The sequence below is a fragment of the Oryx dammah genome, unplaced genomic scaffold, assembly GCF_014754425.2.
Source record: "Oryx dammah isolate SB20612 unplaced genomic scaffold, SCBI_Odam_1.1 HiC_scaffold_7, whole genome shotgun sequence".
In the NCBI taxonomy this organism is placed as follows: Eukaryota; Metazoa; Chordata; class Mammalia; order Artiodactyla; family Bovidae; genus Oryx; species Oryx dammah.
In genome coordinates, this window is record NW_024070191.1 from 2,948,197 (window position 1) to 2,973,947 (window position 25,751).

Consider the following 25,751-nt stretch of genomic DNA (forward strand, 5'->3'; position numbering starts at 1 on the left):
TACAGACACTCGTTAGAGTAGGCAATAAGTTGGTCATTTGGGTAAACATTGTTATCGCGGTACAAAATGAAGGCGCACAGGACACGGAGGAAATCCTTTAAAAAAGAAAAAAAAAACACGATTTTATCTCTGTTATGAAACACTTCTGATGCCTCCATAAGCCGTCCCAAGATTCCTGAGATGATATGTGTCCTTAGGCTCATGTAAGAATCCCTGGTGCATCTTCTGCTTGTAAAAGGGAGGCAGACCTTGGGATGGATTCTGGGCTAAACTGAAACCAGGAGACCAGCATTTCCCTCCCCACCGTCAGGGCTCCGGCCGCCACTGCCACACGACTGCCAGATGAGTAACAGCCAAAGAGCCACGTGCACCCTGTGAAGGTCCCCCTGCAAAGTGCCCTGACTGCCCTGTTCTGGGCAGAGCTCACTGCAGTCAAGTCTCAGGACATAGGCAGTGTGCGCAGATAAGCTTGTGTTAAGGTGAAGAAGAAACATAAATGCCGAATGAACTCCTGCGCGAGGAGGTGAGACCAGAAATCCTGGGACACAGGCAGTCCCAGAAGACAGCAGTCTCCCTAACAGGAGCTGCAAAGCCTGGCTGCCTGGAACTCCCTCTTTGTAACTACATTCAGGACCCAGGAGACAGGAATAAAGCCTGGGTCCAGCCAGTGGGAGACTTCTCAACCTAGACAGATCCATAGACCTATGTATTATTTGTATAATGTAATACATATTTGTATATATATGTATAATCTGTATATATGCAAATATTAATTGCATAAATATTATACATATATGATAATATATGCATTATTTCTATTTGTATATATACATATACATCTGCATATATATATATCTGTGTGTGTGTGTATTATATACACAAATATGGGTTTCTCCTGTGGTTTAGATGGTAAAGAAACTGCCTGGAATGCAGGAGACTCGGCTTCAATTCCTGGGTTGGAAAGATCCCTAAGAGAAGGGAATGCAACCCACTCAAGTATTCATGCTTCGAGAATTCCATGGATAGAGGAGCCTGGTGAGCTATAGTCCATGGGGTCACAAAGTGTCAGACACAACTTTCACTTTCTACTTTCATAAACATATATATTACAGTTGATACATATTATACAAAATATACTATATGGGTGGTGGTAGTTTAGTTGCTAAGTTGTGTCTGAATCTGTGATCCCATGGACTATAGGACTATCCTATGGGATTCTCCAAGCAAGAATACTATCCATGGGATTCTATCCATGGGATTATCCAAGCAAGAATACTAGAGTGGGTTGCCATTCCCTTCTCCTGGGTATCTTCCCAACCCAGGAATCAAATTCGGGTCTTCTGCATGGCAGGTAGATTATTTACTGCTGAGTCACTAGGAAAGCCCAATATATTATACTAAGAATGTAACTTACATCATACATAATAGTTTATTATGTATGATATATAGTATTATATGTATTATTTCTATTTAAGTATATTTTTGTTCTTTATGCATAACATAGATATAGGTATAGATACAACTCTGTGATACCTCACCCCTAGAGAGTCACTTATAGTGAAAGATTTGACAAGGAATAAACCCACCATGAAAAAGGGTTGGAAAACAAATTTTAAAACAAAATACAACTTGCCCTTTTCAGCCTTGGTTCAGTGCAGAAGAAGAAGAAATCATTGCCAAGAATTTATGACACTAAGTCAGCATTCATATGGGTTCATAACCTAAATTTATAGAACCCATGCGTCCCTACAACTGTCAAGGTGGAACCAGAATTCAAGGATATTCTTTAGCAGTGACCATCGCAAACTGTCAGAAGCAAACACAAGTCCTGTGTGGGGGAGCAGGGCTTTCATCAGAGCCTCAAAGAGCCCCCAGTGATCCGGGGAACATGAGTTCACCATAAATAAGACAAGTACAACATCAGATGAGGATTTAGTGAGCACAGACCAGGAGAGTCCAGACTCCAGGAAGTGGACTTACAGAGCCGCTGGGGTGGATGCCTGTTCAGTGTCTCTGCAGCTCAGAGAAAGACTGACCATGTGACCAGGGACCAGGAGGAGCAGACAGTCCCTAAGAGGCTGTAGACTGACCCAGGAGAGCCTCTGGAAAGCAAACATGTACATTAAGAACACACTCTGTGTTGCTATAACCTAAAGATTAGGAACGGCAGAAACTAAAATTAACACACGCAACAACAGACCTGAAGAAGACCTTCAGAACTCGGCACAGAGTGAACAATAATAAGAGCTGGTGGACATGAAAGTCTAAGGGCACCAGGGAGAGGACGAGAAGGCCTGCACAGGCCGTCCTGGAGTCTCAGGAGACAGCCTCAAAGTCAGGAAGATACAGTGGTTACAGCTATGGGGTGTGAGGTCCCCATCAGGGCAGCTCAGTGTGAGAGATATGTGTGAGCTATGGTGTTGAGATCCACACCCTCAGGGAGGGTCAGCAGAACAGTAGAGACGAGGAGAGGATCTTTCAACAGTGAAAGGTCTGTGCTGGGGGCAGGGGAGAGAAGGAGGAGGCCAGAGCACTCAGGATGGGGTTCACTGGCTGAGGACCCCTTTTGACCTTTCAGCTTCTCACATGCCAGTTGACAGAAGCCCCCGGGGCCTTTTTCTGCACTGCTCTCCCACCGAACAGAGAGAGGAAAGGGCAGACCGCGTGGCATTCAGGGGACTAAGGTAATCACTGGGTCAATCAACCTAATCAGTTAATTTTCACTGGATAGTGGCTAAGCAACTCAGATCACCTGGATCTGGCATCTGGGCATGGGATCCACAAGCCCTAAGGCCTGCATGTTTGGTTCTAGGAAGGAGGCAGCAGTGAGGTTCACACGTCAAAGGGGCTTTGTTTCAAAAACCACTGGAAACAAACACTGGAAACTACTGATGCAAATGAACTTATTTGCAAAACAGAGAGACAGAGGTAGAGAAGGAACTTACAGTGGCTGGCAGGAAAGGGAGAGCGGAAAGGATAGTTAGGGAGTTTGGGATGGACATGCGCACACTGCCAAATTTAAAATGGATAACCAGCAAGGACCTACTGAAGAGCACAGGGAGCTCAGTGTTATGTGGTACCCTGGATGGGAAGGGAGTCTGGGGGAGGATGGACACATGTATACATATATAAAGTTAAGTCCTTTTGCTGCCCTGAAACTATCACAACAATGTTAAATGGCTATACCCTAATACAAAGTTTTTTAAAAAATTAAGTATCTTTAAAAAAAAAAAAAGCGCTGGTGGTATCACAGCATCTGACTTTTGTCTAAGGATGAGCTCTGAACCAGCATAAGCAGCATCATCTGGGAGCTCAGAAATACACATTCTTGAAAGTTCAGACCCCACCCAGACCTACTGCACCCGGACTTCCAGGGCTGGGTCTAGCAACCCCGAGTCCTAGTGAACTCTCCAGGTGGGTCTGATGCAGGTGAAATGCCTCTCGGGGAATTTAAACAACAGCATCAGCAGCAATCCTCTGTGATCAGTGTGTTGCGGGAAGCATAGGGTGTGAAGCTTCCTGGCTTCGAGTTGTGTTGAGAGCTCCAGAAACACACAGATGACGGCTGAGATGAGAGGCAGATGAGAGTCTGATAACTGCAGCTGCATTCTCCTCATCTTAAAATAGGGCAGTTAGAAGATAATAGATAAACCAGGCAATTTTCCTTTGGACGACCATGCTTCTCTTCTTGTCAACAAAAGACACTGAAGAAAGGGCAAGCAGGTAAAAATGAAAGGTTAAGATTGAACTGGAGGATCACAGGCTGTGAGAGGAGCAAAGAAGGAGCAAAGGTTAGGGTGGGCAGAGGAAAAACATCCTTAGGATAGCTGTTTCCTGGGAACTGCGGGTTTTCTGATGCGCATTCTCTAAAGGGAAAGGCAATCACTTATCCTCGCCCTGTCTTTGTTCCTTCCTGTCTCTTCCTGTGGCTCGGGGAAAGCCAGCAACGTGTGACAACATTGAATTGCCTTCCATCCTGAAGGCATGGACCAGTCTGAATCCTGAGATCTATAATAACGTGAAACAAAACCACCTGAGTTGGCTTCCTACTCTGCTTGGTCAAGGAAACAGCACAAAATCAACATCAGCAAGAGTCAGAAGCTCTCCCAGGCCAGCAATGATCAGCGCGACGCATTTGCCTCTGGAAGTTGCAACACAAAGAATGCAGGTGAACACACAGGTGTTCTCTTAGAGGACAGAGCAAAGCCCTTGGAGGAAACACCCTTCCTTACTGAGGAAAAGGCTTTGACAGCCAGGCTGGTAGAAGCTGGGCTTCAGGCATCTCTGCCTTCTGCTCTCACAGGAAGGGAAGGGCTGGCAAGAGATGAAGGGAGACCTTGACTGGCCTTAGATGGGAGAGGAGGGTGGTCCCAGGGGAGACAGAGGCCACACTGAGAAGGGGAAAGTGAAAGTGAAGTTGCTCAGTCGTGTCCAACTCTTTGCGACCCCATGGACTGCAGCCTACTGACCTCCTCCCTCCATGGGATTCTCCACACAAGAGTACTGGAGTGGGTTGCCATTTCCTTCTCCAGGGGATCTTCCCGACCCAGGGATTGAACCCGGCTCTGCTGGGGAGCCCCCTGCAAATGCAGACATCTCAGCGAGACCTCAGACAGTCAAAAGGATGTGCGGCTGGATCTTGAGAGCTTTATTTTACTTTGCAAAAGAGATGGAGGCTTCTTCTTGCCTAAGATTACAGAGACAGAGCTATGTTGTTTTAAGAAAAAAATTAAATACATACTGAAAGAAAGAGGTCTGTTACTGCTGCAGTAATCTTGCCTGGGAAATCCCATGGATAAAGGAGCTTGGTAGGGTCACAAAGAGTCAAAGCGCACAAAGGCACGAGAGAGGATTAGCTGCAGAGTTGAGTGGCTGTGTAAGGGCTTCCCTCATGGCTCAGCCGGTAAAGAATCTGCCTGCCATGCAGGAGACCTGGGTTCAGTTCCTGGGCTGGGAAGATCCCCTGGAGAGGGAAATGGCAACCCACTCCAGTATTCCTGCCTGGAGAATCCCATGGACAGAGGAGCCTGGCAGGCTACTGTCTATGGGCTCTCAAGAGTCAGACACAACTTAGCGACTAAACCACCACCACCACCAAGCATGTATTGGGCAATTTTATCATGAATACAATTGTCTTCAAAATATGCCTTCCTTAACTTCTCGACTAAATTCTTTGTAACAAAATGTATCCTATGCATGCTGAGTCACTCAGTTGTGTCTGACTCTGCAATCCTATGGACTATAGCCTGCCAGGCTCCTCTGTCCATGGAGTTCCCCAGGCAAGAATACTGGAGTGGGTTGCCATGCCTTTCTCCAGGGGATTTTCCCAGCCCAGGAATCAAACCTGAGTCTCCTACATTGCAGGCAGATTCTTTATCCACTGAGCTACTTGGGAAGCCCACTAAAATGTATCCTAAAGGGAATATTTAAGAAAACTTCTTTAAAAATTACTGGCAATAATGCTATTTATAACAATTTCTGTATAGTAATATTAAAAGTGTTGAAAACATCCTAAACTCCCCCAAAAAAAGGAAATGGATTAAATTAATTGTGGCATAGCTGCAAAATGGGAAATTCTTCAGCCAGTAAAATATATTTGGAAGAATGTTTATCAACATAGAAAAATATTCACAGGGACTTCCCTGGTGGTCCAGTGGCTAAGACTCCTTGCTTCCAATGCAGGGGGCCCAAGTTCGATCCCTGGTCAGGGAACTAGATCCCATATGCCGCAACTAAGACCCAGTGCAGCTAAATAAATGAAATGCTTTTATTAAAGAAAAATATTTATAATATATGAAATGAAAAACAAAAACCGTTATGGAAAATTCTGTCATGTTGGAAAAAAATATATACACACATACATGAAAAGCAAGGATATATGCCCAGATGTTAACTGCATACGTTTTTGCATTTAAAAATAGAGATTTTTATTAAAAGGTTTGCTTTTTCCTTTGCATTGTCCAATTTTTGTCTACGTCTGCATTGCTTTATAATAAGAAATCAAAACAAAAGTCTCTTTTCAATTAAAAAAAAATAAGTAACTTGTTTGAAAATAAGGGAAAATTGCATCTATTAAGAAAATAATCATTTCCTTTTCAAATGTAAATAAAAATCTGGCAGATTAGTAGTTGGGATTCAGGGGAGAAGTAACATTTCATAATGTATGAATTTGTTTTCCTGAGACTCAGTAGGACTGTCCAAAACAGCAGTTAGGAAACCACTAAAAATGAGTAACTTTCTAGGTTCCTGCCAAAGGCATACTCAAAGGGCCCAGTTTGCCTGGTTTGCATACCTCATTAGCACTTCTTTTAAACAGAGCTTTCAACCTGGCAGGAGGGGGAGGATGTTTTCCGTGGATGAGAGCCACTGTCCTCAGCCTTCTCTTTGGCAATCCAGCCCTGCCGCCTGCCCGCCCTTCCCACAGGCCGGCTTCACTCCCCTCGGACTTAATTTGGTGTGTGTGTCCCTGCCTTGGGGGTGGGGTGGGTACAGCAGATAAAAAATCATATTCATATCTGGATAACTGTACATCATCATTTATAATTATTCTCAACTCATTCTCAACTCACAGGTTGATCCTTGGGTTGAGAAGATCCCCTGGAGAAAGGAATGGCAATCTGGCCCACTACTCTTGCCTGGAAAATTCCATGGACAGAACCTAGCAGGCTACAGTCCATGGGGTTGCAAGAGTCGGATGCAGCTGAGTAACTGATGCCTATCAGGCTCCTCTGTCCATGGGATTTTCCAGGCAATAGTACTGGAGTGGATTGCCATTTCCTTCTCCAGGGGATCTTCCCAACCCAGGGATCGAACCCGGGTCTCCCGCATTGTAGACAGATGCTTTACCATCTGAGCCGTATCTCTTCATAAAGTTTTAAAGCCTATTGTAAACAGTGGTGCTTTGCAAGGAGGTCAAACATTCTCCTATTTGCTGGGCAGCTGATCAATAAGCCAGACATAGCGCATGGCTGGAGGCAGAGGACAGAGGTGTGATGCGATTTCCCTGCAAGTAGGTTTCTACCAAGAATGGGATTCCCAGCTTGGCTCTGGGTCTCTGCTTCCACCCCTGGAAACTGTGATTTCACTCCTGACTACTCCAGCTTGTCTTTCTCTGTTCTTCACATCCCCTGTCTCCTTTCTTTTATTTCTCGTGCATTAAGCAGAATGAGTGCACAGACTCTGCAGTCCATTCGTCTCCTTTAAAAGCGGTCAGTGCCACACTGTGTTTGACAGGCAATAGAAACAGTCTGTGAATATATCCCCTTTCTCTGCTGGTGACATTTGATTTTATATTCTACTCAGTTATTCTCTTACCTTTAAAAATCTATGTACCTCGTTTGATGAGAGAGATTCAAGCTTTTACACTTATCATTACAAATGATTTTATAATATTTTGTTCCCTGACCAGGGACTAAACCTGTGCCCTCAGCATGAAAGCACTGAGTCCTAACCACTGGACCACAGGAGTCCCCTCCTTGTCTCCTTTTGAACATCTCGGTCATCAGAGTCTAGTCTTCCACTTCTACCTCCAAGCTGCTCCCACCATACATTTTCTCTCCAGTAAGTGCTCCCTCCTTCCATCTTTAGACCCCAAATCTTTGAGTCAGTTTTGCCTCATTTCCTCCTATAGCTCACCCATGGGAAAATGCTGTTGGCTCTACCTCAAAATGCATGGATAACACGGCCCCACCTCACCATCCACTGCCGCACTCCACTCCTCTCTTGATTACTACCGTAGCTCTCTTGCTGCTTTTTCTACTTTTTCTTTGCCTTCTGCTATCCCCTAGACCACATTCCCAACAGAGCCAGTGAGCTTTAAATGAGTAAGGCAAGGCATGTCACTCCTTCCCCCAATTCTTCTAAGGATTCCCCTATTACCTGGAGACAAAGCCCAAATCCTTACAGTCATCCACAAGACTGAAAATGATCTAGTCCTTCCCACTCAGTAGAGGTGCCCTTGATCTTGAGTCTCCTTCTAATTCCACCACTATGCATCTCTGCCCCTCTTGGTGTACACTGAACTTGCCTGGGACCTAATGCCTCAGGGCCTTTGCACATTCTGTCCCTCTGCCTGGAACATGCTTCCTCCACTGAGGTGCACAGCAGGTCCCTAACTTCATCCACTCAGGACTCTCCTTCAGGGTCACCTTATGGAAAATGAGGTCTTTGCTGATGCTGTGTATAAAATGCTATCACCAGCACTGAACCTCGGCACTCCCCTGCTCAGCTTCATTTTCCCCCAGAGAGGTTACTCTCATCTGATACACTGTATCTTTCCTTGCCTATTTTCTGCCCTTCCCCCCATCCCCCCTGCACTGGAATGTAAACTCTCCGAGGCCAGGGATGTTTTATCAGTTTTGTTCACTGTTGTATTCTCAGAACCTCAAACAGTGTGGTACATAGTCAGAACTTGATAAATATTCATTGAAGGGATAAATTAACACCACTGAAGATGGAAGCCCCCTTTATTTTAACTACATAAAAGCATAATTAGCTCTCTTGGTGATATGAATAACACTCAAATTCGATTAAAAGTCAATAAAAGGCACTTAAAAATACTTTTTATCAGAAAACAGCTCTTGGCTAAGATTCATTCATCAATGGAAAGCTTCATTTTGCCATGCATGTATTCATGCTTGATCAACTGAAAGCACTGTAAAGTCATATATTTCAAATTTTAAGACTATATATATATAAATATATATTTAAATCAGTCTATTACCAGAGCTTCCCTATTCACTTGTGTCCCATGCAGGTAGAAGGGAGCCAAATTGGAAATGGTTTAAAAAGAATGACATGGAGTGATTCCAGGTCTTTCTCTATCTACCACTCTCCCCCCGCCCTCCAGCCTGGGGCAGCCAGCTCTCTACCAACCCCTAGACATCAACTGCAGAATTCCAGCTATGAAGACCCCAGTAAGGGCCTGCCACTTCTTACTGCTGCTCCACGAGAGTACTGGAATGACTTGTCTCTAAAGAATAACATTTAATAGCCAACACATATTTCAAAGATGTAATTATATATTTCTCTGCATTCTTAAACCCAGAAATGACAGTCTTGATTCTGACAGCATCAGTGTTAAAAATCAGCACTTGCGCTCATGTCTGAAATTGACAGTTTCATTTCACCCACGACAACCTACAGTTGTCATATGAGAAAGTATGATGTGAACTTGGATTACTGTTGTGAAAAGTCCGGTATTGCCAAGGTGGGCTGTGTACACAGCATCTGGCTAGGCAGAAATCACTATAATCATAATTCTGTCTTATTTGTGTTAGAGTCGCAGGTGTTTGAAGGAAACAGTGTTACCACCCACCCTCTTTTTACCACCCACACACTCACACACCACTGAACAGTAGCCTACCAGGCAAGGATGTTTTAGTATTTACCTTCAGCTTGACTGAACTGTACTTTGTAGAGACTGATTGAAAATGACATTGGTAGTCAGAATTTAGATACCATCAAAATGCAAAGCTTTGTGAAATAATGTAAGAATTTATGGTAGAATATGGAAAGATACATATTTGGTGGCCAGCTGAAATCTTTTTGTCTTAGACCAAGTGCAAGTGTTAGATGTGTGTGTAAAAGAAGGTGTGGGTGGCTGCATGATGTGTGTTTAAGGAAAAGAAATTATTGGAAACAGGGTACATAGCATTCAAAAAATAAAGAGGAAACAAAAGTCTGAATCTGCAAAGTGAAGAGAAATTAAATTTAAAAATAGGAATTTTCCATGACTACAGGGAGTGTATGGGCTTCCCTGGTGGTTCAGACAATAAAGACTCTGCCTGCAATGTGGGAGACCTGCAATGTGGGTTTGATCCCTGGGTCAGAAAGATCTCCAGGAGGAGGAAATGGCAACCCACTCCAATATTCTTGCCAGGGGAATCCCATGGACAGAGGATCCTCGAGGGCTGTAATCCATGGGGTTGCAGAGTTGGACCACACACATACACAAATAGAGAGTGTTGAAGAGGAACTCAGTTTCTGTGTAAACTCAGAGAGCCTGCATAGTATTTCAAAGCAAGCTGGCCTTTCCTTTGCTGGGCTTGACAGACTATCTGGGGAAACCTAGGCAGGACTGCCTGAGTCTCAGGCTAGAGCTGACAGAGAGGGCTCTGAGCATCTCTGCAGGTAACAGAGCTCTGGGCCTGGACCCCAATTGAATAGACTCAACACGCAGCACCTCCACTGGGTCTACCAGTTGGTTCAGTGGCTATCAGGGGTGCCAGACTCCATAGGGCACCACTGGGTGTCTCATCACCTGCTCCGACACATCCACAAGACTTGGAGAAAGGACGGGCTCTGTGCTGGACCAGGAGACATGAGCTGGCCTCTACACGGTATAGCATGAGCGTCTCGTCTGGCACTTGCTGCCACGTGGGTCTTCAAGATTCTGCAGCACAAAATGCCATGAGTAGGGAGAGTGATACAGGAAAATCTTTCTTTATATTTTTATTTAATTAAAACAATCAGTTAAAAAAGGGAACTATTTTTAAAAAATGCCCGAGCTTCTTTTAACCAGGGTATTTAAATTCCAAGTGTGAAAATGTACATCAATTTCCTAGAGCTAACACGTTTTCTTTTCAATACTGGTCCATAGGCAACACAGTGTTTTTGTTTTTGTTTTTCTGCAACACTAACTCATCAGTGTTTCCAAGGCAAACCTTTCAATACTTGGATTCACAGCAATCCAAGCCTATGACCAGACGAGTAATGCTGAAGAAGCTGAAGTTGAACGGTTCTATGAAGACCTATAAGACCTTCTAGAACTAACACCCCCAAAAGATGTCTTCTTCATTATAGGGGATTGGAATGCAAAAGTAGGAAGTTAAGAAACACCTGGAGTAACAGGCAAATTTGGGCTTCGGGGTACAAAATGAAGCAGGTCAAAGTCTGACAGAGTTTTACCAAGAGAACACACAGGTCATGGCAAAAACCCTCTTCCAACAACATAAGAGAAGACTCTACACATGGACATCACCAGATGGTCAACACTGAAATCAGACTGATTATATTCTTTGCAGCCAAAGATGGAGAAGCTCTATACAGTCAACAAAAACAAGACCAGGAGCTGACTGTGGCTCAGACCATGAACTACTTATTGCCCAATTCAGACTTAAATTGAAGAAAGTAGGGAAAACCACTTAACCATTCAGGTATGACCTAAACCAAACAACTTACGATTATACAGTGGAAGTGACAAATAGATTCAAGGGATCTGATCTGATAGAGTACCTGAAGAACTATGGACAGACGTTCACCACATTGTACAGGAAGCAGTGATCAAGACCATCCCCAAGGGGGAAAAAAAATGCAAAAAGGCAAAATGGTTGTCCAAGGAGGCCTTACAAATTGCTGAGAAAAGAAAAGATGCAAAAGGCAAAGGAGAAAAGGAAAGATATACCCATTTGAATGCAGAGTTCCAAAGAATAGCCAGGAAAGAAAAGAAAGCCTTCTTCAGTGATCAATGCAAAGAAATAGAGGAAAAAATAGAATGGGAAAGACTGGAGATCTCTTCAAGAATATTAGAGATTCCAAGTGAACATTTCATGCAATGATGGGTACAATAAAGGATAGAAATGGTATGGACCTAAGAGAAGTAGAAAATATTAAAAAGAGTTGGCAAGAACACACAGAAGAACTATACTAAAAAGATCTTCATGACCCAGATAACCACGATGGTGTGATCACTCACCTAGAGCCAGGCAGCCTGAATTGCAAAGTCAAGTGGGCCCTAGGAAGCATCACTATGAACAAAGCTAGTGGAGGTGATGGAATTCCAGTTGAGCTATTTCAAATCTTAAAAGATGATGCTGTGAAAGTGCTGCATTCAATATGCCAGCAAATTTGGAAAACTCACTAGTGTGGCCACAGGACTGGAAAAGGTTTCCAGAGTTGCCTTTGCAATCCCAAAAAAAGGGCAGTGACAAAGAATGCTCAAACTACTACACAACTGCACTCATCTCACATGCTAACAAAGTCATGCTCAAAATTCTCCAAGCCAGATTTCAACAGTATGGGAACCGAGAACTTCTAGATGTTTAAACTGGATTTAGAAAAGGCAGAGGAACCAGAGATAAAATTGCCAGCATTCCCTGGATCACAGAAAAGGCAAGAGAGTTCCAGAAAAACATCTACTTTTGCTTCATTGACTACACCAAAGCCTTTGACTGTGTGGGTCACTAGAAACTGTGAAGAATTCTTAAAGAGATTGGAATACCAGCTCACCTCACCTGCCTCCTGAGAAATCTGCATGCAGGTCAACAAGCAAGAGTTAGAACTAGACATGGAACAACAGACTGGTTCCAAATAGGAAAAGGTGTATGTCAAGGCTGTATATTGTCACCCTACTTATTTAACTTACATGCCGAGTACATCATGAGAACTGCTGGGCTAGATGAAGCACAAGCTGGAATCAAGACTGCCAGGAGAAATATCAATAACCTCAGATATGCAGATGGCACCACCATTATGGCAGAAAGCGAGGAAGAACTAAAGAGCCTCTTCATGAAAGTGAAAGAGGAGAGTGAAAAAGCTGGCTTAAAACTCAACATTCAGAAAACTAAGATCATGGCATCTGTTCCTATCACTTCATGGCAAAGAGATGGGGAAACAATGGAAACAGTGACAGACTTTATTTTCTTGGGCTCCAAAATCACTGTAGATGGTGACTGCTGACATGAAATTAAAAGATGCTTTCTCCTTGGAAGAAAAGTTATGATCAACCTAGACAGCATATTCAGAGAAGGCAATGGCACCCCACTCCAGTACTCTTGCCTGGAAAATCCCATGGATGGAGGAGCCTGGTAGGCTGCAGTCCATGGGGTCGCGAAGAGTTGGACACAACTGAGCGACTTCACTTTCACTTTTCACTTTCATGCATTGGAGAAGGACATGGCACCCCACTCCAATGTTCTTGCCTGGAGAATCCCAGGGACGGGGGAGCCTGGTGGGCTGCCATCTATGGGGTCACACAGAGTTGGACATGACTGAAGTGACTTAGCAGCAGCAGCAGCAGCAGCAGAGAGTATATTAAAAAGCAGAGACATTACTTTGCCAACAAAGGTCCGTATAGTCAAGGCTATGGTTTTTCCAGTGGTCATGTATGAATGTGATAGTTGGACTATAAAGAAAGTTGAGCATCAAAGAATTTATGCTTCTGAACTATGGTGTTGGAGAAGACTCTTGAGAGTCCCTTGGACTGCAAGGAGACCAGTCCATCCTAAAGGAGATCAATCCCGAATATTCATTGGAAGGACTGATGCTAAAGCTGAAACTCCAATACTTTGGCCACCTGATGCGAAGAACTGACTCATTTGAAAAGACCCTGATGCTGGGAAAGATTGAAGGTGGGAGAAGGGTATGACAGAGGATGAAATGTTTGGATGGCATCACCGACTTGACAGACATGAGTTAGAGTAAGCTCTGGGAGTTGGGGATGGACAGTGAAGCCTGGTGTGCTGCAATCCATGGGGTTGCAAAGAATCGGACATGACTGAGTGACTGAACGAACTGAACTAAACTCATCAGTGATGATCTGAAATTTTCAGTTTTTGATGACTATAAAGTAAAGTAAGAACTCAGGACCCCTGAAGGATATCTGAGTGCATAATCCTTTTATTCTTTTTTTTTAATATAATTTTATTTGTTTTAATTGGAGGTTAATTACTTTTATAATATTAAAAGTTCTTCCCCACAAGTTTTTGCAGTCATCTTCCCTACTGGTAATTTGGTAGCAATTTTCATTTTTAGCTATTTTTCTATAGACAGGATTATTCCATTTTTGAAAACTCATGTAGTATTGGTTTATCTGAGATTTTATTAAATTACATTATTATGATGTCAAATAAACTGACAGAAATAGTTTTGACACAAATACACAACCAAATTCTGTATGCACACACATCACACCTGCTGGGGAGCCCAACCTTGCAAAGTACTAGGTGGAACCCCCTAGTGATGACAGCTAGCCAGCCAGGTGCCTCCATCAGGAATCATTAAAAGAGCCAGTTAATCTTACAAGTTGAGTGTCTTTTGTGGAAACACACACATAGTTCTACTCTATGTCCATTCTGAATCATTTATAACTTTGCATAAAGTTGCAGTCAGGCAGTTGGCTATTATGTGAGAAAACAAGAAAGGATGGCTCTGAAAGCACAAAAGAAGATAAAGTCTTCAAATTTTCTAGACTGAACCAAGAGAGACACATGGAAAGTGCTCCAGACTTCACTTCACTAGAGAAAAGTCAGGCATCATCTTCTCCCTGCGATGCCAGGAGCAAGATTAAGGTTGCAGCCCAGGACAAGGACCAGGTGCCCCCGGTACTCCAATGGCGACTCCACCAGTCCAGAACCCCTTTCCTTGCAGGGTTGGTAAAGAACTTTTATTCTGTCATTAAAACAAAAACTTAAATTGGAAATCTCTCTGGGAAACATGAATGTGATATATTTGAACCCATGTTCAAATCTCCCTGCCATGAACACAAGTACTCCCAGATTTGGGGGTGGGTGGGTTCAGCACAGAGTGGGTGGAGGGTGGGAAGGTCTCTTGAGGAAGGCGATGCCTACAGCCCAAGTGGGACTGTTCCCTCCCACAGTTAGTGGGGGAGAGAATGTGGGTCACCACTGAGATCAGGAAGGGGAAGGGAAAAGCCAGAGTGCACTCAGGGAAAACATCCCCCCAAATGGCCAAGGGTCATGAGGCTCCAGTCACGAAAGTACAGCAATGCTTTCTCAGAAAACCTTTCTAAGCAGTAGCTTTCACTTTATACATGGTCTGTGCTCTTCCTTATTTCTTTTTCCCTGTCTGAGGATGACTTATACACAATGATTCAGATCTCCATGAGGAAAACGAAGTCTTCAGTGGAGAAAAATTTGCACTGGAAGTGTTTACCAGGCAACAATGCAAGCTTCAATCTTTTAATCTCCAAAACAATCTTATATGTTCAAGTAGGAATAGAGGGTGGAGAGTTTGGGTTGCTCCAAGGAGCCTTTTTTCTCTCCTTTTTTCATTGTTAACATAGTTATTTTTCTGTAAGAATGACTTTAAGCATTGGAGACCCACTTTACCTGCCAGTCAGTAGTGTTTAAGGGGTGACTATATGTTGGAGAAGACTCTCGAGAGCCCCTTGGACTGCAAGGAGATCCAACCAGTCCATCCTAAAGGAGATCAGTCCTTAAAATTCATTGGAAGGACTGATGCTGAAGCTGAAACTCCAATACTTTGGCCACCTGATGCAAAGAGCTGACTCCTTGGAAAAGACCCTGATGCTGGGAAAGACCAAAGGCAGGAGGAGAAGAGGACAGAAGAGGACAAGATGGTTGGATGGCATCGCCGCCTCGATGGATGTGAGTTTGAGCAAGCTCTGGGAGTTAGCGATGGATGGGGAAGCCTGGCGTGCTGCAGTCCATGAGGCCACAAAGAGTTGGACATGACTGAGCGACTGACCTGACTGACTGATATACCTTAATATCGTCTTCCCAGGTGGCGCTATTGGTAAAGAATCCACCTGCCAATGCAGCAGACACACGTTCAAGCCATGGGTCGGGAGGCAAGATCCCCGGAGAAAGGAATGGCAACTCACTCCAGTATTCTTGCCTGGGAAATCTCATGGACAGAGGAGCCAGGAGGGATACTGTTCAAGGGGTGGGGTGGCAAAGAGTCAGGCATGACTGAGCATGCGCACACACATGACCTAATCGCAGCCAGTAAGACGTGGGGAAGGTGTGTGGAGCGTTTCCGGGGGAGACAGTGCGCCGCTCCCTCTCTCCACCGCGTTTGTGCCTCGGCCGGGAGGCTACGGGATGGCCTGAGCTTTTATAGTAACGCTGGATCCCTATCTTCACACTTCCTGACATTGAGAGAAACAAAACGCTGTGGTTTCAGCCACTTTCACTCAAATATTCTGCTACTTTCAGCAGGAAACTCCTAACTCTGACAGCATAAAAATAAAGAAGAAATAGGCCATTAACACAGACATCGGAAATGTAGTATTCAGAAGACAGCCTAGACAGGCCTACGAATGGGAGCATAGAAACACAGAAACCATATAAGGACCTCATGCACTTTACTCCCAAGAACATATTTACAACCATCTTAACATTTAGAGTCACTCCTAAAGCAGCGCAACACAAGGGAACGTATAAGTGCGAGTAGCACCTTAATGAGCGCCTGCAGTGAGCAATAGAAAGCGGTCGTTAGGACGAAGGATCGAAAACTATGAAACACAAATGTGGCCAATGAATCTGTCCTAGATGCGGAACAATAAGCACTCCCTTGTCGTCAGAGGTCACACCTGGGAATGTGGGGATGGACTGAAATTGAAGGGGGCACATACATATTCATATATGTGCACATATATATATATATACACACACATATTGTTGAAAAACACTTCAGAAAATAATATATTTTTGCTTTTCTGCAATTAAAATTTACAGTGTAAAACACTTTCTCTGATGATTTAAAATAAACTTTAAAAACTAAATTTGGTGAACACTGGGAAAAGGTGTTATTTTTTTAGATTTCCTTTTTCCACTTCTTAGAGTTTCTAGCCTTGAGGTCAATGTGCCATTTTTGTTTCAAGCAAACATTGCTGAGAATTTGAGCTGCATGCTTTTGCTGACAATAGCAGAAATTCTGTGGCGCATGGTGTTATGTGATGTGGTTATTTTTCTTGCCTCAGAAAGAAACTTTCTGTGTGTATGAGCCTGCTTATTCTGTGATCTTTTGTGGTGATAAAGAATTAGACCAAAGTAGATGTAACCAATAAGATAAAGGGGAGCTGCTATCACATTATTGTTTAAAAACTTTATGCCATGTTTAGTTTAAAATGAGGCCAACATGACATTAACTATTATGATTTTAAAAAGAGCAACATGTCTTCTGCTAATAGTTTATGTAATGAAACAGATTCTTTTTATATGCATGATATAAATCTATATGATTTTAAAGTAATGCTGGATTTGGTAAAGGGTCATGAAAGTACCATGAGGCATGTTCCAAACACATATATAAATACAATACGGGAAACAGTGAAATATCACTTGAATTAGTTCTGTCAGTGTCTTATTTTAATCTTAGTGCCTTTATTGTAGTTTTGAATGAGGAGATAATAGGTAATAAAAAAAGAGATGTGTCTGCAAAATGTATACTGGGATATCACTGCTCAAATTCAGAAGCATTTGTGCTTTACCATGAATAACGGTTTGATCAAGAGGAATGGATTCACATTTGAATGTACTGAAAATCGGCCTTCAGAAGCAGTCTCTTCATCACCCCCAAGAAGCCTGGTGGAAAAGATGTCTTGGTTTGTATAAAGTTCAAATCCAGAACCCAAATGCAGGCCAAAGCACTTTCAGCTATAAAATCAGAGTCTAGCAGACACATCTTTATTGAAGGCTGAGCTGCTGCTGCTGGCCTGGGGTGGTGCCTCAGCGACTGTGGTGCACAGTATCCATCTCCTGCGATCTGTTGGAGAGAGGTGGGAGGCACACACATAAACAAGCCAAAGTTGAATTTGCCAGATCCTGGTAAGTGCTATGGGGGAAAAAAAAAAAAATATATATATATATATATATATATAGTGGGTATAGAGGACAAGGAATTTGCAGGGTAGGCCTGTGTGTTTCATAGATGGTAGTGGAATTCCTAGCTAAGGCTGGGCCTAATCCATGCTGATGGCCAGGTTAAACCCTTGTGTCTTCAGAGGCCTGCAGGTGGCCCAGGGGTAAAGAACCTGCCCTTAATGCAGGAGACACAGCAGGAGACTTGGGTTCAATCTCTGAATCACGAAGATTGCCTGGAGGAGGAAATGGCAACCCGCTCCAGTATTCTTGCCTGGAGAATCCCATGGTCAGAGGAGTCTGGAGGGTCCATGGGGTCACAAAGTCAGACATGATTTAGTGAGCAAGCACATCAAGTGTGTCCAGGAAGACTCACTCACCAGGTTGTCAGACTGGGCATTAAGATGCCTGACTCCAGCAACTTGATACGCCTCTTTGGGTGAAGGTGCTGAGGGGGCTGGAGCCAGACAGGTGTCATCTCAGAGGTCGCGTCAGAGGTCTTCCCTCCTGGGCCTACCCACCACCAATGGAAACCACCCAGAAGAGAGAAGCAGCATGTTCTGAATCTGGAGTCACCCTCCTCTTGTGAGTGTTCAGTTGCTCAGCCATGTCCAACTCTTTGTGACCCCATGGACTGTAGCCCACCAGGCTCTCCTGTCCAGGGGATTCTCGAGGAAAGAATACTCGAGTAGGTTGTCACGCCATCCTTCAGGGGATCTTCCCAACCCAGGGTAAATTAAACCCGCATCCCTTATGTCTCTTGCATTAGCAGGTGGGTTCTTTACCACTAGCACCACCTGGGAAGCCCTCCTCAAACTGGCAATAAGTATGACTACTTTTAGAGCAAATGTTCAAATGTCTAAGTTTTCTGCTTCTTCCTTTTCTTCTCATGTTTTCATCTGTTTGGAATATAGTGTTGATTTTTTGTTTGTTTTGTAGTTTTATTGTTATGTAAAAATATTGAAATCTGCATCATATGAATCCATATGAAATAAATACATAAATCTTCCAAATAAAGGAAAAGACATAATTAATAAGTGTGCCACAGGATAGAATAAAACCATTTGACAATTGCGTACTGAGGGGAAAACTTTGCCTTCAGGCTTTTACAAAAATTTATGGAGATGTGATTTTATAAGAACAGACAATTCTAACCCTAGTGTTTGACCACCAAAAAGTAAACATAATTCCTGAAGGTAGCTCCTGCTTCAGGCGATTTAGTTCTCTCATGCCTTAGGATACCAGCCAACAAAAGAAGGGAAAACAGTTTTAAGTAGGTCAGATAATCATAGCAACCCAGTTTCTGGGGCTGCACAATTGTTGCGTGTGTGTGTTTGCTTTCCTGTTATAAATCTCATCTTTTCCATTTCTGAGGTTTCCATTTCTGGTGTTCTGGGGTTAAGATGACCCTTTCTTGCAGTAATGTGCCCTGAGGTCACCTGAACATGAGCTGGTTTCCAAACTGGTTGAGCTGCTGGTTGATGAAAATGCCAGCAACTACGCTGTGGTCCTGTTTTCATTCATGGACTTCTCTTCCATGCTCGCTCAAAATGCATTAAAATCAATTGTAAATGGCAAAATCATTCACATTTAGGAAAGGTCTACACAACACTAAACATTTGTATGACCAACAATTTTTTTTTAATTAACATATTTAAGACTATTTAGGTCACTATTTAAACACTTCACTTGTGATAACCATTTTTTAAAAAAAATAAACGAGTGAGGTCCTTCTGGAAACTGGATATTCCCTTCAATAGTAATCTGGAAAGCAGGCATATTAACTGGCATCTTATAGGCTCAGAATTTTAATGCCAAGTCCTTTTAAAATGGATGCAACTTAAACCCACTTGCAAGCTAAGGAAAAAAAAAAAAAAAGAGTTTGGAACATCAAGAAGTATTTTCTTCCAGTGAAGAGACTAAAAGAACAATGAAAAGTGAGAAAGTGGAGTTCTAAGGAGAAATGTCATTTTGGTTCAAAGTTTGCATCTGTCCTTTTCTCATTAATACCAAATCTGTGGTCCTCTTTTCAGTGGACAGAGCTGACCCTCTGGTACTTGGCACTTTTAACACTTTGCCTTGTTTATCTCTCCCCTTCCTTAACGTGTGTGATATGATTTTTCTGCGTCCCATTTATTGCATTTCATCCTCTGTTAGCTTCCTCACCCTCCCTGGATGCTGTGACTCACACACACACCACCTGTGCAGGCGTACTATGGAAGCGAGGCATCTGCCGCCCCCACTGTCTCCTGTCCACCTCTGCCCTCCCTCTGAGCCACATTTTTCTGCCTGCCCACAAAATCACTGTGCTTTGCAACACAAAGAAAATTAAAAATTGTTCAAACTTCTATTTCACTTTAAAAAACAAGTTGTGTTATAATAATAATACTTTAGCTGAATGGGATTAAGAACTACAAATACTGTTATCAGTTTTCTTATGTATACATCATAAAGCACACAAACACATTTTCAGCCTCAGGAATGAATATGCAATAGGTTCTCTGAAAAGGCTCTTTAGAAATGTAAATAAATAAAAAATAAAACATCAGAGTGGAATTTAAAATGTTTAAAGCAAAATGCTCCCCCTACCAGAGTATTATATTCTTAAAAGGTATTACAGGGATAACACATTTCAACTAGGTTATCCTACTAAGTAAACACTAATTTTATGAGCCTGGTTCACTCTTATCTAATACTTATCTAATATGCTGAAAAGCATATTGGATATAAAATAGCAGACATTTTTAGAAGGTAAGTTCCATGAATGCTTTGTAAAAATTATCCATTCATTTAAATTATTTACTGAGCACATAGTAAGGACAGAAATATCTTTAAACACTAAAGAAACTGGGTTCAAATCATAGATTTGGGGAACTTCCAAGCACAGAAAGGGCTTCCCATGTAGCTCAGCTGGTAAAAAATCCACCTGCAATGCAGGAGACCCCCGTTTGACTCCTGGGTTGGGAAGATCCGCTGGAAATGGGATGGGCTACCCACTCCAGTATTCTTGGGCTTCCCTGGTGGCTCAGCTGGTAAAGAATCCACCTGCAATGCGGGAGAGCTGGGTGTGATCCCTGGGTTGGGATGATCCCCTGGAGAGGGGAACAGCTACCCACTCCAGTATTCTGGCCTGGAGAATTCCATGGACTGTATAATCCATGGGGTCGCAAAGAGTCGGACACGACTGAGCAACTTTCACAGCACAGTACAAACACAGGAAGGGAATTTCAGGTGGCTGATATTCCTATAAGCGTTCTAGTGGGTCACCCACCTAAACCATCTCAACCCCTAATGTAGCCCCCTAGTGATTTATAACCCAAACTGAAGCCCTCCTCAGCCTCAGGTACAGGACACGCCGAGGCTCTGAAGCTGGACAAAGCCAGGAGCATTGAAGATGAATCAAAGGAACTTTCATGGGTTGTTTCTCAGGAATTGTAGCAAAGTCTCTTGTTGAGATGAGAAGGACACAAACATCAGTAGAAATAGGTCATCTGGGGATGCTAAAATGTAAAAATGCAGTGGTACAAACAAAGAAAATTTCCTTTATAATCACAGGGAATTTTCCTTCTTTATTTCCGCCTCTCTCCCTTCTTTCCCTCCTTCCATCCTCTCTTCTTTCTTTCTCTCTCTCAATTTTTGATTAGTGGTAAATATATACATTATACAATGAAAAATTTTGGATTAGGAACAAGAATAATGACTTTCCTACCTAGAAATACCCAGATCCAAACTAACAGAGGTAGTGTAAAGGTAAGTCATAGTGATATTACAACAACAATGATCTTATTGTTATTAAAAGAAAGTGAAAGTGAAGTTGCTTAGTCTGTCAGACTCTTTGCAACCCCATGGACTATAGCCTATCAGGCTCCTCTGTCCATGGGATTTTCCAGGCAAGGATACTGGAATGGGTTGCCATTTCCTTCTCCAGAGGATCTTCCTGACCCAGGGATTGAACACGGGTCTCCCAAATTACAGGCAGAAGCTTTACCATCTGAGCCACCAGGGTCCTATTCAAATAAAAGAGGGGTTCAAAACCTTCAGTAGGTTATTTCTCTCACAATATAACACTAAAACCAACTTGCATGTAAACTTAGTTTGAAGATGATGTTTATTTCATTAAAATCAAATGGTCAATGTGTGAAATATTGGAGAGGAAAGAACTTCTGTCTTCTTGATGATTGCATTTCAGTGTATGAAAGATTGATCTCATGCACAGATTTACAACTATTCTATATAACTTTCCTTAGTGGAAATTATTCTAAATATTTTTTTGCATCATTTTGACCTTAAAGTGAATTTCAGTCATGTTGAAATGAGTATGCATTCATAACAGTTTTTTTTAAATTAAATCTTTTCAATAAATTTATTTGAATTTGTGCCTGCAATTTAAGGATTTCCTATTAATCCTGAAGGAATTGATTTATGTGCCACTTGTTTTGCTGTTTGTATTAACAATGCCATTCTAGACTTATGAAGTAATGTATATTAAATGTACATACTTCATATGGTGAAAAGTGTTAGTCACCCAGCCGTGTCCAGCTCTTTGTGGCCCCATGGACTGTAGCTCTCCAGGCTACTCTGTCCATGGGATTCTCCCGGCATGAATACTAGAGTGGGTTGTCATTTCCTTCTCCAGGGGATCTTCTCAACCCAGGGATCAAACACAGGTCTCCTGCATTACAGGCAGATTCTTCACCATCTGAGCCACAAGGGAAACCCTCTCATATGGTAGATAATCTAATATAAATAGCATATTCTCTTAATTTTAGGTCTTCAGAACATTGTCATTAAACTGAACATGGAGTGGTAACATCTACTTTAAATTAGTCTAATTCCCTAAATGCTAATATAAGTATTCAGGAACAATTTATATAAATAGCACACAGTTCTTGAAATAACATGCAAGTTGTTCCAGTTCTAGGAACTCAGTGCTTAATATTCATAGCAACTGACTTCTGTGGCGTAGCAGGGAAGTTCAGGGAAGTAAAATGATTTCTATTTTCTCCTATAGCTGTTTGAGAAGTGAGAAGTGGATAATGAAGACTATTACAGAGAGGACCTTTTTTTGTTGATTTCTTGTGTAGGTGCTGTGACAAAAATAAAATAATATTGGGCTCTAGTCTAGTATGTTACCCTGACATTTTTGTTGTTGTTGTTAATTTGGGAAATGGGTCACTTGCCCTGTGGTTATCTGGAACTCCATGTAGCGTTCAAATCTTTGAAACACAGTTAGTAGGTTTTCTCTTTACCAACCACTGCTGGGTAACCCTACTTGTCCTTCTTTGCAGTGAGGAATAGACCATGAATCAGTCCCTTTGGATCTCCCACTACAGGAGAAAGGCAATGCTCGCATGATAAAACAGATAACAGGGAAGCAGTGCTGTTTATATTAACAGCATGGGCTTCTCAAACAAGTGCAAATCAATTACAAACTCTATTACATTAATTCCCTTAACACTCTCATAAAAAATATCAGTAAATATCTTGAGTTACCAATATGCAATAGAAATAGGGAGAAAAATCATACAGCATAAAATAACATTTCCAAGTGGACTATAAACTGTTAACTTCTTTAGAGAAACAATGTCATGTGAATCTAAAATATGAGAATAAAATTTCCAAGTCAGAGCCTGTCTTGATTGTGTAATATAAAAGAATAGTAATAATTTCAAACTTGTAAGAGCAAAACCAAGTCACACAGTGTTCATTTTGAACAATACACCAATAATCAAGTTTTATTCAGGACTGACTGTATGCTCATCAATGTACCCCTGGAAATAAGCTATATTATCAACATACCTACCTGACATTTTACAGCTCATCTGTAAATACCTTCATCTGTATTCTTTGATTTAATAACACAAGACGAGTCTAAGGTAGTGGTTAGGAGTTTGGGCTCTGGAATCAGAATATTTAAGATCAAATTCTCCTTGGATATATATGAGCCATGGGATGTTGTATACATTCCTTTACCTCTGAGTTTGTCTGTTACCTCATTCATAGGAGAGCATGGTCCTAATGTCAACTTCATGGGATTATTAAGAAGATTAAACGTACTAGCAATCTGTATGGCGCCTGACACCCCACAAGTTCTCTATGAATCTGGTCTCTTGTGGTTATTGTTCATTTGTTAAGACTCCAGGAGAGACTTTTTGTACACCAGGCTGTCTGGAAGGTGAAGCTCAGCCATTCAGTCTGGGATCAGCCAAGTCTGACTTTATTAAGAGACCCTGAAGCAGAAGTTTTCTGTAAGCAGTTATAAGACACATGGCTAGGGCTCCACAGAAAAGATGGGATTCAGCCATGCCTTTGATGCCACTGAGATAAAGCTTTGTTTAAACTTCACTGACACTGATTGTAAATCTCCAGCCATCAGATGGGTCAAGGAATCAAAGTTTATATCTCAAAATTAAAATACCTTTATACAAGAAGGCTTTCCCCTCCAGTTCCATGTTATTTACTTGAATCAATTCTCTTCCAAAATTGTGATAGTCTGTACAAAATGGAAACTAGTCAGAAAGTACAGATGGCTTAATATTCCTTAGGGTACGATTTGCAAAATATCTTACTGAGGTCATGTTGATGGTGGTCAACAGCACTGAGTTTTTTTTCCCCATGAGGAAAAATCAACTAAGGTAAGAAATCTGATTTTTACCTGCCTTGTATTATTTTACCTGCTGCTACACTAGTTCAGTGAAAATAGAAAAATCAAGACCATTTTCTGTATTATCTTTATATGAGGAATGGCTGGACCTTCATCTCACCACAGTGCTAAATATAGATTTCTAACTAAGATACCCAGATTCAGAAGGAAAATAGGGAGCCTGATTCTAGCACCATTAGAACTATCCACAAATCTTATGGAAAAAGTCAGGGTCACAGTAGGCAAGAGCTTGTCATGAAGGCAACACAACACACACTCTGAAGACTAAATTTCCATGACTAAAAGTCCACAAAAATATTATATTTAACTTAAATGGGAAGGAAATCCAAAATAGAGGGAGTTCAGTTCAGTTCAGTTGCTCAGTCGTGTCTGACTCTTTGAGACCCCATGAATCGCAGCACGCCAGGCCTCCCTGTCCATCTCCAACTCCCGGAGTTCACCCAGACTCATGTCCATCAAGTCAGTGATGCCATCCAGCCATCTCATCCTCTGTCGTCCCCTTCTCCTCCTGCCTCCAATCCCTCCCAGCATCAGAGTCTTTTCCAATGAGTCAACTCTTCGAATGAGGTGGCCAAAGTACTGGAGTTTCAGCTTTAGCATCATTCCTTCCAAAGAACACTGAGGACTGATCTCCTTCAGAATGGACTGGTTGGATCTCCTTGCAGTCCAAGGGACTCTCAAGAGTAATTCTCCAACACCACAGTTCAAACATGTATACAAATAGCTGTATAGTAGAAACTAACACAACTATATACACAACTTTATACAAACTTACAAATAAACAACACTATATTTGTAAAGCAAATATAGGGAGTGAAAGTTCAGTTATGTCCAACTCTTTATGACCCCATAGGCTGTAGCCCACCAGACTTTTCTGTCCCTGGGATTCTCCAGGCAAAAATACTGGAGTGGGTTGCCATTCTTTTCTCCAGGGGATCTTACCAACCCAGGGATCAAACCCAGGTCTTCTGCATTGCAGGCAGATTCTTTACAATCTGAGCCACCAGGGAAAGTAACTATATGCCAATAAAAACTTTTTAAAAAGGATTAAAAAATAAAATACTATATTTAATCGGATTTCATTTTGTCTATACATCAAAGAATTCAGTCTTTTTTTTTTTAAAAAAAGATACCTTTTCTATTTCTGTTTATTTGGAATATTAATACACACAAACACATGCAGATGAATATACACACATTACCCCAACACACATATCTGTACACATACATATAGGCCTGTGCTTAGTCACCCAGTCATATCCAACTCTTTGTGACCCCATGGATGGTAGCCCGCCAGGCTCCTCTGTCCATGGGACTCTCCAGGCAAGAATACTGGAATGGGTTGCCATGCCCTCCTCCAGGGGATCTCCCCAACCCAGGGATCAAACTCAGGTCTCCTGCACTATAGACAGATTCTTTACTAACTGACCACCAGGAAAGCCCCCCACCCCCCACACACACACACCACACACACACATATGTATAAAGTTACCCCTCCCCCCCCACATATATATGTATAAAGT

The 25,751-nt window shown here is 42.3% G+C and overlaps 1 protein-coding gene across 1 annotated transcript in view; it reads right to left on the bottom strand.

Moving 5' to 3' along the window:
- The window catches only part of CSMD1 (CUB and Sushi multiple domains 1), a 2,078,553-nt gene that overhangs the window by 639,321 nt on the left and 1,413,481 nt on the right, over positions 1-25,751 (bottom strand). The window lies entirely within an intron of this gene.